The sequence below is a fragment of the Podarcis tiliguerta genome, assembly GCF_965153285.1.
Source record: "Podarcis tiliguerta genome assembly, chromosome: 14".
NCBI classification, from domain to species: domain Eukaryota; kingdom Metazoa; phylum Chordata; class Lepidosauria; order Squamata; family Lacertidae; genus Podarcis; species Podarcis tiliguerta.
The window spans coordinates 47,762,098-47,776,394 of record NC_139547.1 but is presented as its reverse complement, the minus strand read 5'-3'; the positions used below and the strand labels follow the sequence as shown (position 1 = coordinate 47,776,394).

General features: G+C 50.1%; 1 protein-coding gene across 2 annotated transcripts in view; it reads left to right on the top strand.

The window, feature by feature from the left end:
- The window catches only part of RAI1 (retinoic acid induced 1), a 236,945-nt gene that overhangs the window by 198,828 nt on the left and 23,820 nt on the right, over positions 1 to 14,297 (top strand). The gene's annotated exons all lie outside the window — the stretch shown is intronic.

Below are 14,297 nucleotides of genomic sequence, written 5' to 3'. Positions count from 1 at the left end.
GGGAGGGAGGGAGTCACCTCAACAGGATATCTGCTGCAGGGCAAGCCTCAGGGGATGACCTTCTGGACCCCAACCAGTGATGGGGGGTGGTCAGGCAGCTCATGTGAAAGCAGGGATGTGAGATACCATCCCCTGTCCGGCTCCTTTCTTTTGCGCATTTCTCTGCCTTCTGTTCTTCCTGAATTCTGGTTCGGCAAGGAGAATTCTGCAAATCCGTGCCGGAACTGGAGCACGGCTGGATCTTCCATAACTCTGGGCTGCTTTGCATCTGTTCCCCACCACGTTACTGATCCGTATACAGTGGTACCTCGGTTTCCGAACATAATCCGTTCCAGAAGATGTTCCGAAATGTTCAAAAAACGAAAATTCAATATGGAAGCCGCGTGGCATGTTCTACTTCCAAGGCATGCTTGAAAACTGAAGCATTCACGTCTGGGTTTACAGCATTCGAAAACCGAAATGTTCAAAAATGGAGACGTTTGAAAACTGAGGTACCACTGTATGTGCGTTGTTAAAACGTTGCAAAAGCAATAAATGTGTACCATCTCATTGAGATTCCTCCCCGCGCAGAGCAGGTGTGCCTGTGCGCTCCTTTGTATGGGTTCAGCACCACAGAAAAATGCAACCTGGGTTTTTCAATGGTGTGTACCATCACATCAAGTCGTATGCATCGTCGCCCTGGCGTTCCTCTTCAGGCAGTGTTTCGCTGGTGTGCCCTTGCGCATGGGCGAAATGGCACAGAAAAAGCATCTTGGCTGAAATGCTGCGTACAGTCACACTGAAGAGCAAGATAGTGTCCTCTACTGGTACCCCAGATCACAAGTTTGTTTTGGGGTTGCAGGGCATGCTGTGTTGCATACAGAGCTCTGTCCTCCAATCGAGGGGGATGAACCCTTCCGCCTCAGGTGGTTGCCTCACCTTGCCTAACAGTAGAGCCGGGTCTTGCCTCTATCTCCTTTCACCCTGTACCAATTTTTGGTTAAATTGAATTTGGGGGACAAGAGCGATCACACGTTTAAGTAAACGCAGAGGATCTGGGTGCTCATTGGTTACCTCATGACACAGAGGGATCGTGAGCCTATGACAAGGATGAGGAACCTGCGGCCCTCCAGACAGGACTCCAACTCCCATCAGCCTCAGGTAGCAAAGCCAGTGACCGGGGGTGATGTTACCCCTAGTCCACCCCTGACCTAAGGCCTACTAGTCTTTCTCTGCATTCAGTTCTTGGGATAGAACAGGGGTAGGCAACCTAAGGCCCGGGGGCTGGATGCGGCCCAATCGCCTTCTCAATCCAGCCTCATGTTTTTACATGAGTAGAATGTGTGCTTTTATTTAAAATGCATCTCTGGGTTATTTGTGGGGCATAGGAATTTGTCCATTCCCCCCCCCCAAAAAAAAATATGGTCCCGCCCACTACATGGTCTGAGGGACGGTGGACCGGTCCATGGCTGAAAAAGGTTGCTGACCCCTGGGATAGAGTACAGGTGACTCTGGTTATGTGAGAGTTAAGTTCCAGGCCCCTGCGTGCATAAGCGAAAAATGCCTGTAATTGGGGAGCACTCTCTAAAAAGCCTCTAAACACCTGTTTTTAATCCACTGCGCCCGGTCTCTTCAGTGTGGAATACATTCAGCAACTTTATATATGCATTAGGTTCCCCCCCCCCCCTTCTTCGTCACTAATCTTTTTCCTTGCTTCGGATTTTACCGTTGGCTTTTTAAAATTATTTGTGGATTATTATTAATAATATTAATAATAATATTAATAATAATAATAATAATAATAATAATAATTATTATTATTTATTTATTTATTTATACATACCCTGCCCATCTGGGCAACTTCCAACAGAATATTAAAAACACAATACAGCATTAAACATTAAAAACTTCCCTAAACAGGGCTGCCTTCAGATGTCTTTTAAAAGTAAGATAGTTGTTTATTGCCTTGGCATCTGCTGAGAGGGCATTCCACAGGGTGGGTGTCACTACCGAGAAGGCCCTCTGTCTGGTTCCCTGTAACCTCACAATGAGGGAACTGCCAGAAAGCCCTCGGTGCTGGACCTCAGCTTCCGGGCTGAACGATGGGGGTGGAGACGCTCCTTCAGGTATACTGGACCGAGGCCATTTAGGGCTTTAAAGGTCAGCACCAGCACTTTGAATTGTGCTCGGAAACGTACTGGGAGCCAATGCAGATCTCTCAGGACCGGTCTCGGTGGCCACTCCCAGTCACCAGTCTAGCTGCCGCATTCTGGATTAATTGTGAGTGGGGACTTGAGCCCTGTGTCTCCCAGGGGACTAAAGCTCTGGCAGATTGATTGGATGAGACCAACAGTGGTTCCAACAGATGAGAAGGTGGTTTCTGCATGTGTTGTAGAGGGAAGCGAGGGGCAAATGGGGCTTGGAAGGAAGCCCAACTAGGAGACGGAAAACTCTGGTCCCAAGCCTTGCAGGGGGTTAATGCAGCAGTTTGCCTTAACCCCTTGAGGCGCGCACTATTGTCTCTCGAGACAGCCAGATGTCAACAACGTCTTTCTTAGGTCCTGTCTTAGCTACAGGACTGAACTTCATAGCTCAGTTGGTTAGATAATGCCAAGCTTGCAGTTTGATCTCTGAACAGGACAGGTGCATATCCCTGCATTGCAGGAGGTTTGGACTAGATGATCCCTAGGTTCCCTTCCAATTCTACCATTCTATACTGCGGCACTCCGATAGCAGTAGTTGTGCGCACACAGGGAGAACGCAAGCGGCGCCGTCTCGAGAGTGTACAAACGGGGCGTGCTTGCCTCGAAAAACAGACAGCATGTGACTGTCAGAAATGGCATGCTAATTCCTACCCAGAAGCGGAAGCATCACGTATGACTTGGCAAAATTGTGCTCCGGGTTGACGCATCCCCCCTGTTCCCTGCCGCTCTGCCCTTTACCTCCAAGGGTTAGTTGCTCTCCCAGGTGGGGGAAGAGGAGGGTTGCTGGTTGCCTGGCAACTGCCTCACATGCTCCCTGGCCCAAAAGTGATGCTCAGCATGGAAGTGACATAATGCACCAGAGGAGGAGGAGGAGGATGCCTGCCTCAGATTCCCCTGCCAAGACAGCTTTCAAAGGAATTGGGCCTTTTAAACTGTGGTCTCTTAGCCTGCTATGTCAGGCTTGGCCTTTCTCCCAGAAGAATCTGGGGTGGGGGGAATCCCTTGTGGTTCTTTCATGCTCCTCCACTCCCAGTTATTTTATTATTTGGGGTTTCTTCTTCTTCTTTTTGGGCCTTTCTGAGAAAGGCAAGAGTGGAGAACAATGCTCTCGTCTCCGCTCGGCAAAAGCCCGGGTGACGGTCAAGCAGGGATGGCGTGTGAACTTCTGAGGCATTGCCGTCTTTGAAAAGTTGCCCTGGCCCCCGTCAACAAAGCCCGGGAGAGGCTGGGCGCTGGCAGAATAGCACCAAGTGACCCCCGCGCTCACACGGAGAGAAAGCGAGAGGCTGGTCTTCCCATCCAGGGGCCAGAGGCCATCTCCATGGTGACGGCAGGTGACCAAGGCCCCGCTGCTGTGCAGGCGCCACTGTAGGGCTGTGGTTATCTCTAGACAAGTCGCGGGAGAACAGAACGCCTGCTCTGTTTTCCAGCCAGCCCAGGCTGCCGTGATTCTATCCCCTCTTGCCCTGCAGCCGCCCCAATTCCTTGCGTCTTCCCAGTCTCCCAAATCCCAGCGCTGGGTTCACACATCACGAGAAGCCAGGGCTGCAGGCCAGCTTGAAACCGTGGTTTCCAGATCAATTGCAACAAGCCAGCAGCCCTGACTTATTGCAACGTCTGAACGAGGCCATTGCAAAGAGACCAGATTTCAGAATGCTCCTCTGCACCTCAGTCCATGGAAAGGAGCATAGATCAACGGCCTTGACCGCAGCTTTGCAAATTGTGTCTCAGGCAGACTGGATCCAGTTCTACGGAGATATGAATCCACTGGATTATTTATTTCTCAGTAAGTGGGATCCAGAGCCGCAGCTCAGCGAACTTACTCAGATAGCCGGTCTGGGGTCAGCAGCTGGCATCTGAGGCCAACCGTCGAGACCCCAAGGCCACAGCAAGGCACATCAGCCCTGACGCCCACCCTGCTGGGTCTGTGGGCTGCCACTGTAATTTCCCAGAATGCCCCGAGGCAACACTACGTTGGGCATGCTGGGGCATTGTGGGGAATTAAAATGGCAGTTCCCAGCCATGCCCAGGTCTTCGTCAAAGCTGGGACCGGCCCTCTCTGGGAGACTCCAGATTCTAACATGTTGATTCCTGATTTACACAGAATCTTAATTTAGTGGTTTACTGTATTTTGGGCTTTAAACAAGAGGATCTTTCACTGGATTCCCTCTACATATATTCACCCACTTTGCACATTTTAGAATTTGACCAGATAGAGAGGCCTGGAAGACTGTACAGTGGTGCCTCGCAAGACGAAATTAATTCGTTCCGCGAGTTTATTCGTTGAGCGAGTTTTTTCGTCTTGCGAAGCACCACTGCATTTAGACACTAACAATGGCGGGGAGGGGTGGGGAGAAGCAGGGCAGCTGCCGCAGCCAGTACCTCGGACTCACCCGTGCCTTGTGGCCACCGCGTGACGCGGCTGCTGGAGGGTGGCGGGGCTCAGGAGCGCGACTCCGGCTGCAACGCTGGCTGCTGGCGGCAACGGCTCTCTCAGAGGAGCGCGCGAGGGCGGTGGGCAGCGGCGCGAGGCAGCTGGAAGGTCGGCCATCAGCCAGAAGGTGGGAGGGAGCCGGAGGAGCCGTCAGCGGGAAGGTGGGAGGGAGCCGGAGGAGCGGGGAAGCGAGCGTGCGTGCATGCAGTGACCGTCGCCATGACACGAGAGGCAGGGCCGTTTCGTCTAGCGAAGCAAGCCCTTAGGAAAATCCGTCTTGCGAAGCACCTCAGAAAACGAAAAACCCTTTCGTCTAGCGAGTTTTTCGTCTTCCGAGGCATTCGCCTTGCGGGGTACCACTGTATTTGGCCCTCAGGGTTGAGGTTCCTCACACCTGTTCCTGGGAGCTATAGTTTCTTAAGGGTGCTGAGAGTAGTTTGGAGACCCTTGTTCCCCTCCCACAGATGCAATTCTCAGAGTGGTTTATCAATCCCTCTTCACAGAGAGCTCTGGGAATTGTAGCTCTACGAGGGGAATAGGGGGGGTCTCCTAACAACTCTCGACTCCCTTAAGAAACTGCAACTCCCAGGGGAACTTTGGGGGAAGCCATAGCTGTTTAAAGAGATATTGCACTGATTTAAATATTATTATTAATCATAATTAAAGTTAATAGTAACTTTATATTGTGATTTACAACCAAACACAGAGACACAAAAAAAACCCCCACGTACATTAAAACCAAGAAGAAAAAGAAATACATTCACAGAATTGTAGAGTTGAAAGGGACCCCCAGGGTCATCTAGCCCCTATGCAGAAATCTCAGCTAAAGCATCTATTACTGATGGCCATCCAGCCTCTGCTTAAAAACCTACTTGGAAGGAGAGTTCACCACCTTCCAATGGAGTCTGTTCCACTATCAAACAGCTCTTACCGTCAGAAAGTTATTCTTGATGTTTAGTCAGAATCTCCTCTATTGTAACCAGTGGCGTAGCGTGGGTTGTCAGCACCCGGGGCAAGGCAAGTAATTTGCGCCCCCTAACCCGTGGATTTGCGCCCCCTAACCCGTGGATTTGCGCTCCCTAACCCTAACTCCCAGATGTTGCGCCCGGTGCGGCCGGCCCCCCCTGCACCCCCCACGCTACGCCACTGATTGTAACTCGAAGTCCTTGGTTCAGATCCTGCCCTCTGAAAGGGGGGGGGGCCAAGCTTGCTCCATCTTCTAAGTGACATTACAAATACCCGCCTGTTTCTAAAAGCCCACAGATTTTTAAGGCCAAAAGCCTGGTTATAGAGAAAAGTTTTTGCCTGGCTCCTAAAAATACATAATGATGGTGCCAGGTGAGTCTGCCTGGGGAGAGTGTTCCGCAAATGGGGAGCCACTGCAGAAAAGGCCCGTTCTCATGTTGCCCCCCTCTAGACCAGCCTTTCTCAACCTGTGGGTCCCCAGATGTTGTTGGACTACAACTCCCATCATCCCTGAGCTCTGGCCTTGCTTGCTAGGGGTGATGGGAGTTGTAGCCCAACAACATCTGGGGACCCACAGGTTGAGAACTGCTGCTCTAGACCTTTCGTTAAGGGGGCACATGCAGAAGGGCTAAAGATGCTGACCATAGGGTGCAGGTCGGTTCATTTGGGGAGACCCATTCCTTGAGGTACTGGGGTCCTGAGCATAAATATATGGTGTGAATGTTGCTACTGTCCCTTTTCAGCTCACTTCTCGAATCTGGAGCACCAGCCAGTGAGGAAATTACGCTTGTGAGCAAAAGCTTGAAAGGATGGGCAGGTTGCCTCCAATCAATACGTAAAGCTGAGCCTTGCCTCTCGCTGCTTCTGGGGCTTCAACAGCTCCTTAGGATTGACAGGTCACAATGTTGCAGTGGCCACACAAGCCACAACTAATGGAATCTTCTTTCTACACAACTCCTAAAGATGTCGCAGCCCTGTCAGGATGCAGACCTAGCAACCCTGTTCCCCCTTGGCTTCCTGGCCCACACCCTCCAAACATTTTCCAGCTTCCTCCCATCTCTCCCTGTCTCTGTATCGGGTCTGAGTCTTATCGGTATCTCCCTAAACCTTTATTTCCTTGCTTCCTGGGACCATTTCTCAGTGCTCTGCCTGCCTCACTAAGTAGGGCCTGTGTGAGCTTTTAATCCCAGCCAACTTCCCCTTCCCCCATAGTAGCATATACTCTAATGGCTTTGTTCCCTAAGTAGCTGGAGTGTTCATGAATGACTTTCTGTAACGTGACACCAGCTCAACCAATCAGTGTCGGAGACTTTGCCACGGGAAAAAAGCACAATACGATGCAGATAAAAAGCGAGTTGCAGGTTTAGGCTGCTCTGGAGCACCTAAACAAAATGACAAATTGCCTGCTGGCCTCCACGTCTCTTCCCACTCTGAATATGTTTATGGAAAGTCAATTCCGCTTGTGGAATGCTCTCCCCACAGAGACTCGCCTGGCGCCTTCATTAGGTGCCCTTTAGGTGCCAGGCAGAAACGTTCTTTGGCTGATTGGCATACAATGCCCTTATAAAATGTGTTGGAGAGACAAGGATTGTTTTTACGTATTCTGTGTTTTTATGTTGTGTTTTTATGTTGTGAACGGCCCTGAAACCTGCAGTTACAAATTGAATTGTAATAATAATAATAATGATAATAATAATGGGGAGAGAGGAGCAGAGAGGAGCCCAAAGAGCCCAGTGTGGCAGCTGCAACAAAGCAAAAACTATGCTTCCTCTTAGCAATCTGGACCCCTCCCCACCTCACCCCTCCTTTGCTCATTCACCTCCATCCATTCCATCGCTCCTCGGCAGTGATTGGTTCAACTCTTTGAAAAAGTATCTGTAATGGGGAGAAGAGAAACGTGGGGCTCTTTAAAGGGAGCCCCGTCATGTCCTTCCCTCAAACTGCGCTGGCCACTGGGCCCCACTGCCCCTCCTGGTGCTGAGCTCCAGAGCCCTCCTCTCCCAGAGGGTCTGCCTTTGATTTCCAGCCCGCCTTTGTTCCCCGAGCCTCTTTTCTCACGCACATCCTTTCCTCCGCCCTCCCGACTCTCGGCTGGGACACGGAGCGCGGAGGAAGGGCTTTCTCCCACTCCGGTACCAGGTTGCTGGCTTGTGAGGCTGTGCTGTATTTTTAATTGAACTGTCTTTTCGGGGAGATACATGCCTGGCTCCGCATTCCAACTGCTTGGTGTGCGTTAGGAGATCCAGCTGTAAGGCAGCGTAGATGCATTTGCAGCTCGGAGGAGGAGAGAGAGGCTGGGAACTGATGGATGGACCAGAGGAATAGGGTGTGTGTGTGTGTGTGTGTGTGTGTGTGTGTAGGTTTCGATTATCTGTGCCACTTCCGTTGCAGTTATAAGGATAACTCCAGAGAGGCTGCCTTGTTTTAAGGCTGTCGTCGCAACACCAAACAGCAGCACTGTGGCACCTTCAGAGGGGAGCAGATTTATTGCAGCATAGCGCACATCATCAGGGAGCTTATGCCATAATAAACGTGCCGTTCCACAAAGTGCCACAGCGCTCTGGCTCGTTCAGATTTCTTTCTTTCTTTCTTTCTTTCTTTCTTTCTTTCTTTCTTTCTTTCCTTCCTTCCTTCCTTCCTTCCTTCCTTCCTTCCTTCCTTCTCACTTTTGCAAATAAATAAGCAAGCGGATGTCAAAATACCAATGATCACCATAGGACACTCAACAGGAAGGGAAAGCAATCTGGGACTAATAAAGGAAGAAAACCTAATTTCTGCAGATATGCATGCCAGGCAGGCGAAAAGTGCAGCTGGCCCCCTCCTAGACCCATGGCGAAGTTTTGCACCTGCCGGGCTTTTGGCAACAGGCCAGCAGTAGCAACCCCCCTCCTCCCAAAAAAGGACCAAAATACCCTTTGGGAAAGGCCCTCAGCTCAGTAGCAGAGCACAGGCTTTCCATGCAAAAGGTCCAGGTTCTGTGTCCAGGTAGGGGAGAGTACTGATTCCTAGGAACGTAAGAAGGTTGTTCTGGATCAGGACCAATCCAGTCCAGCATCCTGTTCTCACAGTGGCCAACCAGATGTCCTAATGGGAATCCCGCAAGCAGGACCTGAGAGCTCTCCTCTCCTCTGATTTCCGGCAGCCGATATTCAGAAGTGTTTGCTGCCTCCAGCTGTAGAGACAGAGCACATCCATCATGGCTAGTAGCTATTGACAGCCTTCTTCCCTGTAAATTTGCCAACGCTTTTGCAGCCATCCAAGTTGGCAGCCATCACATCTTCCTGCAGGAGTGAGTTCCATAGTTTAACGACACGCTGCACGAAGATGACTTTACTTTTATCTGTCCTGAATCTTTCTACATTCAACTTCGCTGGCTGTCCGTGAGTTTTTCGTGTTTTGAGGCAGAGAGAACAACCCTGTGTGTGATACCCTGGGAAGCTGCTGCCTGTCCGTGTCAACAGTACAGACCTAGATGGACCAGTGGTCTGATTCAGTATATGGCAGCTTCTTGTGTTCTTGGGTAGAAGGCAAAAGGGCATCACAGCCTTTCCCAAGGAGATGTGGCTTTTGTCTGCGAGTGTAGTCAGCAGTTCTTAGGCAATGGCAAATTTTGTGGGGGATGAGCTGCTTTGTGGGTGAATATACACTTGTGGTTCTGTGTTGACGGCAGTGAGGCTGTGTGTGGGTTATAAGCCCTGGCAAGCAGCCATACAATTCATGAGTGCGTGTTTGCACGTCTGTGTCATGGAGAGCACATATAGTGTGTGCAAGCAGAGAGGGTGTTTGCATCCTGGCTCCCACCCAGACCCCTTACTTGAGAGTAAGGAAAAATCACAGAGGTGGAAGAAATCCCAAGTGTCATGTCGTCCAACCCCCTGCAATGCAGGAATCTCAGCTAAAGCATGATGGATAGCCACCCAACCTCTGCTTAGAGGTATTTACTGAGGCAGAGAAGACACAGCAACAGTTGATGACTTCCTGCAGCTGCTCTACTCAGGCTAGAGGCCAGGGAAGGTGAGGCCAGCCAGGCGAGAAGCAGAGGTCCACGTCTTAAGGAGTCAATGTGCAATTCATTGGAGGTTTTTAAGCAGATGTTGGAGGGCCAATCTGTCATGGGTGCTTTAGTTGAGATTCCTGCATTGCTGGGCATTGGGCTAGGGGTCCCTTCCCACTCTACAATTCTGTTATTCAATAAATCTATCATAAATAAATATGATATCTATCATAAATAAATATGATAGCCATGTTCAAATATATAAAAGGATGTCACATAGAGGAGGGAGAAAGGTTGTTTTCTGCTGCTCCAGAGAAGCAGACACGGAGCAATGGATCCAAACTACAAGAAAGAAGATTCCACCTAAACATTAGGAAGAACTTCCTGACAGTAAGAGCTGTTCGACAGTGGAATTTGCTGCCAAGGAGTGTGGTGGAGTCTCCTTCTTTGGAGGTCTTTAAGCAGAGGCTTGACAATCATATGTCAGGAGTGCTCTGGTGGTGTTTCCTGCTTGGCAGGGGGTTGGACTCGATGGCCCTTGTGGTCTCTTCCAACTCTATGATTCTATGAAATCCCAAGATCAGGGCAAGGAGATCAGAACTACACAGTAGCAACAACATTGTCCCAATGAGATGGCACACCCACCCGCCAAGCTTTTAAAGACTGGGCAAAACACATTCTTTTCCAAGACTCTCTTGCCGGGCAGGATTGCTGACCTTGTAAGATGCTCACTGCACCAGGAAGGATGTACAGTGGTACCTCGGGTTACAGACGCTTCAGGTTACGGACTCTGCTAACCCAGAAACAGGACCTCAGGTTAAGAACTTTGCTTCAGGATGAGAAGAGAAATCATGCGGCACCGGGAGGCCCCATTAGCTAAAGTGGTACCTCAGGTTAAGAACCATTTCAGGTTAAGAACGGACCTCCAGAATGAATTAAGTTCTTAACCCGAGGTACCACTGTATCTGTTTCTTCTGACAGGAGGGCCTCTGGGCCACCAGGTTGTGCCTGCCTTTTCTGACTCTGCTTGCTCTATCCCCAGCGGTGGGCTGACACCCTTCCAATATTCTGTTGCTGCTCTCCTTTCCTCAGGAGGCAAGGAGCGTGGTGGGAGTCCTGCTTCTTCAACCAAGGCAGCCAGATCCTGGCAGGGAGATATACCTCCCTCCTGCAGCCTCTATTCCCCAGCCTCACCTCCTACTCCACGCCAACCTCCCGTTCCCTCCTGTTCATCCATCCCGGCGATACCTCGGGACTCGTGGCATTTTGCATGCCAGTGCTCAGTTGGCTGCTGCCCATCTGCTCCACAGTCTGGGTGTCAAGGGCGACATACCTGTGTGCTGTGGGCAAATGTTCGTGCAGGTGTGGGCACATCTTTTGCGGCAGGCGGGCGTAGCTCGCATCTAGCCTGCGGGCTTCAGCAAAGCTAGAGAATGACGGGTCGGGTTCCAACCCAGCCAGCTACGTTTTCTTCCCCCAGTCAGGGTGTGCGCGTGCGTATGGAAAAGAAAAGAAGACATTCCGAGAAGCAGCGAGGAAAAAGGGTGGGAGCATCATTATAATGCGTGATGTTTTATTATGTTTTTATATGTGTTGGAAGCCGCCCAGAGTGGCTGGGGCAAGCTAGTCAGATGGACGGGGTACAAATAATAAAATTGCTATTTTACAGTGGTACCTCTGGTTGCGAACAGGATCCGTTCGGGAGCCCCGTTCGCAACCTGAGCAGAACGCAACCTGCGCATGCACAGGTTGCAATTCGTTTCTTCTGCGCATGCGCGTGACATCATTTTGAGCATCTGTGCATGCGCGAGCGGCGAAACCTGGAAGTAACCCTATCCGGTACTTCCGGGTTGCCGCGGGACGCAACCTGAAAATGCTCAACCTGAAGCGTCTTTAACCCGAGGTATGACTGTATTATTATTATTATTATTATTATTATTATTATTATTAAATAATAAGAGCCTGCTGGATCAGGCCAATGGCCCATCTAGTCCAGCATCCTCTTCTCACAAGAACCAACCAGATGCTTGCGGGAAACCTGGAAGCAGGATTTGACCCCAAGAACAACCTTCTTCACTACAATTCCCAGCAGCTGACATTCAGGAGCATTGCTGCCTCACCATTGAAGCAGAGCAGAGCCATTGTAGCTCATAGCCATTGACAGCCTTATCACCCACGAATTTGCTTAATCCTCTTCTGAAGCCACCTGGGTTGGTGGCCATCACCACCTCTTGTGGTAGCGAGTGCCAAAGTTTAACTATGTGTCACATGATGAAGTACTTCCTTTTATTTCCCCTGAATCTTCCAACCCTTCGGCTTCATTGGATATCTATGAGCTCTCATGTTTTGGAGACAGGGAGAAGGATTCTTCTCTCCCCACTTTCCCCATGCCATGTATACCGTATTTTTCGCTCTATAAGACGCACCAGACCATAAGACGCACCTAGTTTTTGGAGAAGCCAAACAAGAAAAAAAATATTCTGATTCCCAAAAGCCAGAACAGCAAAAGGGATCACTTTGCAGCGAAAGCAGCAATCCCTCTTGCTGTTCTGGCTTCTGGGATAGCTGCGCAGCCTGCATTCGCTCCATAAGACGCACACAGATTTCCCCTTACTTTTTAGGAGGGAAAAAGTGAGTCTTATAGAGCAAAAAATACGGTAATTTAAAAAACCTATATTGGTGCTGCCTCCTAACTCAGCTTTTCTCGAAACTAAAGAGTCCCAAACGCTGCAAACTTTTTCCGTGGGAGACTCACTCCATCTCCACAACTGTTTTGGTCGCCCTTCTCTGAACCGTGGATCTCCGACACACAAACAAGGGATCCTGATGCCACTGCCCATACAGATCTGCTTTGTGCGTGTTTGCAGGGGGAGCGTAGGGGTGCAATGTAACCGCCTCCCACCTTAAAATATTCCCTCTCAAAACTCAAACACCTGAAGCGGCTCATTAAAAAAGCAATTAAAATACACAAAAAACCAGCAACGGCCACACAGAGAAGCATAACCACACCGAAGAATAGCTCAAGTCGGTAGAGCATAAGATTCTTAATTTCAGGATCGTGGGTTCAGGCCCCACGTTGGGTGAAAGATTCCCGCGTTTCTGGGAGTTGAACTAGGCAATGCTTGTAGTCCCTTCCAATTCTATGATTCTGTGATCAGTTGGGGGGGGGGCGCAAGACCAGCATCGTGGCAACAGCAGAACAGAACAGACCAGCCCTCTTCATTCTTCCCAACCATGCAAAAGGAAAAGAAATCCAAGACACACACAAAAAATCAGTAGTGCCTCAAAAGGTCAATAGCAAGGAGGTCAAGAGAAAACCCCAGGGGGCGGGGAGAGTTTGAAAGCCAGAGTGCAAAGGTCGGCAAGGATCTGTTCTGTGCGCTTTCTTCCCACCCCTTGTTTAATCCCTGAAGGTGTGGGGACACAGAGCAGGCCTTCCCGTGTGCAGGCAGGTTTTTACAGGAGGACACAATCTGCACATGCTCAAACCATCCGGCATGCACAGAATTGCCCTGTGCGTGTTGTCTGTGCGCCGCACGGACATGACTTTCGGCAGATTGCGATGGAGCACAGGGGAGGAAGAACGGTGACGCGGTTCAGGTTGTGCCGGGGAAAGGTATTAAATATAGCCCACCGGCTGGGTGATAACAGCATCTTTGGGTGATGTTGCCAAGCGAGCAGAATCGAGACTCCCCTTAGATCTGTAGAGTCGGTGGGAGGAGAGCACACATCGCTCCCGAGCCAAGACGTGCTCAATGCAAAACCTGCATCTTGTCAACATCCCCGGCTGAAAACACACAAAAGCAGGTGCTCTCGCTGTTCGGCGGCGCAGCAGAGAACTGCAGAAACCCAGAGTGGTTTTATCACTGCTGTTCTCCGCTGCCTTCCTAATAGACGTCAGTTGTAAAGAGCAGACAGATTCCAGATGGAGCTGCAGCAATTGCGGAGCGGTGCTTGGGAGATATTGTGTCGTGCGGGGGGGGGAATGGGGAGAGGGGAGAGGGGGGGGGAAGGGTGAGGAGGAGCATCCAGGCCAGAGAGCTGAGGAGCTGCAGGATCAAATGCTGGAAGGGACAGATCCTGGGCCTTGCAACCAGATTATAGGAGCCAGAAATATCAGAATATAATCTCTCTCTGCTGTTTTAACAACGGAAATGTTTGCAGGAGGGATGCAAAAATACAGCTAAGGATGGATGAATCTGTCAATTCCGGCTTCCCTTTTTTGTTCCAATCTGATAAGCACGTTTTTTTGCAAGCAATTCCCCCACGTTTTTGTATGCTTCTCCCCCACAAAAATATGCATTTTTATGGGCAATACAGTGGTGCCTCGCAAGGCGAAATTAATTCGTTCTGCGAGTCTTTTCGTTCTGCGAGTTTTTTCGTCTTGCGAAGCACTGCTGTGTATTGACGGTTTCCCATAGGAATGCATTGGCGGTTTTTAAAAAAAGGTGCGAGACGTTTCGTCTTGCGAAGCAAGCCCATAGGGAAATCTGTCTTGCGAAGCAACTCAGAAAACGAAAAACTCTTTCGTCTTGCGAGTTTTTCGTCTTCCGAGGCATTCGTCTTGCGAGGTACCACTGTACTCCCTACCATGAGCGTTTTTGTCCACTTTGGTTCGAGAGGTGCACCGTTTGAAGGGTAGCTGCGTTTCGGCTCGCATAGTGGTTCAAGAAGTGCAAATTAGGCTGTGTCTCATCAAAATGCAAACAGCAACAAATTT